A 1,942-nucleotide genomic window follows, 5' to 3' on the forward strand; every position below is an offset into this window, starting at 1 on the left:
CTGTATCTTTGTAAATAATCAGTAAATCGCAATGAAACTTTGCATAAATTATTTTTAATATTTAAAGTACTTATAAAAAGAAATGTAAATTTTTAAAAAATTTTTTAAATTTTTATTTTTATCAATAAAAATAATAACAAATAAAATAAATAAACTGTACAAATGTGTCATAAAACAAAAATATTATCTTATTCACATAATTTTTATATGTATATAGTTATATACGTATATAGTTTATTTGAAGTGTAAATATTAAATATACTTTCAAATTTAATTTTCTTAGCAGGGATTAATATATCTTTAGTAGAACAATTCACGTTAACGTTAAAATAACGTTAAATTGAATCGTAATTGACCAAAAAAGATGACTTTTAGTAAACATTTTGAATTTCAACTTTATGATACTTTTTTTGTTCTGTTTAAATATGTTTTTCAATTTATTGCATATGGGCCAGTCGCTAGAGGTTTTAAAAAGGAAGAAATTATTTACAAGTACTTCATTGTTTTAATCGACAGTCTGAGGTATAAAAAGACTAAATTTAAAAGTGCTACAACATTAAAGGAGGCACTTGGAACTGATTAAACAATAACGTTTTTTTTTTGTTTTTTAATTAAAACTCGAAAACGAAAAGAGATATTGAAAAATGACAAGAGAATTTTTTTGTTGCTGTTGAAAGAAAAATGTCTTACAAAATGAGTTTAGAAAATTATCGTTTTAACGATTATATTTGTTCTATGGTCTCTTCAACAAATTTAATTAGAATATTGAGAGATATTCTTGAACAAATTGCTCATCTTAAATAGCGCTTATTCCCTCGAGCCCTTTTATCTCTGTTAACTTTTAAAAGAATCGTAACATTCAAATTTTTCTAACATGATAGATTTTAGAAATACTTCTGTTAAAACATTTTATATGACATATTGTAGAATCCTTTCAGAACTATTGCACATGAGAAAACTGGAAACATCTCTGAAAATTTTCCACAATAACTAGTGCTGTATAGGCAAAGATAACAGTCAGGGACTTAGCATTGATTATATTATAATATATACGTATTGTATGTATGTGTGTGTATGTGTGTAAATTGAAAATTCTAATAAATTTTGAGTTAATACCAGTTTAACAAAAATTATTATTTATCAGATCTAGTTTCATTTTTTTATATATAACCATTGTAATTTTTTAAAATGTTTTTCGTATTTAAAATGTTTTACATATATAGTAGTACATAAATTCGTAATAAATAGAATTCTATGCCTCCTGAACAAATACAAATTATATATATATATTTAAAATATATGAGTTTTCAGTACTTACCGTTTTTTAAGTAAATATTACTGCAACACTAAAATTTCTTATTAATACCGTTGACATTCGATTTAAATATTGTGTCCTCGATATTTACTACACATATGATTAATCCTTTGCGATTTAAATTCGAATCATATTTTGAATAATGTAATACAATAAAATATGCAACAGAATAGTGTTTCTTATAAATTCTGGAACAGAGAACAGTTACAGAAACTTCTATTCCTCTTGAGTCAAGATTTAATCACTGAATGAGATTGCATGTAATTGCGATATCTTGATATCCCTTCTCTATCTGTACTGCCGCTATAATATTCATACAATGATTGGATAATGGAACTGTAATGGAATGTTCGACCTCGAACATTGAGTTCTTCAGTATTTCCAACGTTTGGAAAAATATCGTGATGCAAATCGTACTTTTATAACTGATGAGATAGAATAAAGACAATATTTGAATTTATTAATGTGATAATGCTTAAGATACTAACTGAATAAAGGTAATAAAGGCTGTTTTTTTTGTGTTATAATTAGATAATACAAAGAAATATTTTCCATCATCTTACGTTATGGGATATAATGCACACACATTACAACGTCACTTTTGCGATTACATTCATCTCAATCATC

General features: G+C 24.9%; 2 protein-coding genes across 3 annotated transcripts in view; both read right to left on the bottom strand.

Moving 5' to 3' along the window:
• Window positions 1-1,551, bottom strand: part of LOC108756514 (cytochrome P450 4C1-like) — a 27,882-nt gene extending 26,331 nt beyond the window's left edge. The window contains exon 1 of the mRNA XM_018500393.1: window positions 1,319-1,551. The gene's annotated coding sequence lies outside the window, so the exon portion shown is untranslated. The remainder of the gene's footprint in view (window positions 1-1,318) is intronic.
• LOC108756504 (cytochrome P450 4C1-like) overlaps window positions 1-1,942 on the bottom strand; it is a 43,978-nt gene that overhangs the window by 13,304 nt on the left and 28,732 nt on the right. The window lies entirely within an intron of this gene.

The sequence above is a fragment of the Trachymyrmex septentrionalis genome, unplaced genomic scaffold (assembly GCF_001594115.1).
Source record: "Trachymyrmex septentrionalis isolate Tsep2-gDNA-1 unplaced genomic scaffold, Tsep1.0 scaffold101, whole genome shotgun sequence".
Taxonomy (NCBI): domain Eukaryota; kingdom Metazoa; phylum Arthropoda; class Insecta; order Hymenoptera; family Formicidae; genus Trachymyrmex; species Trachymyrmex septentrionalis.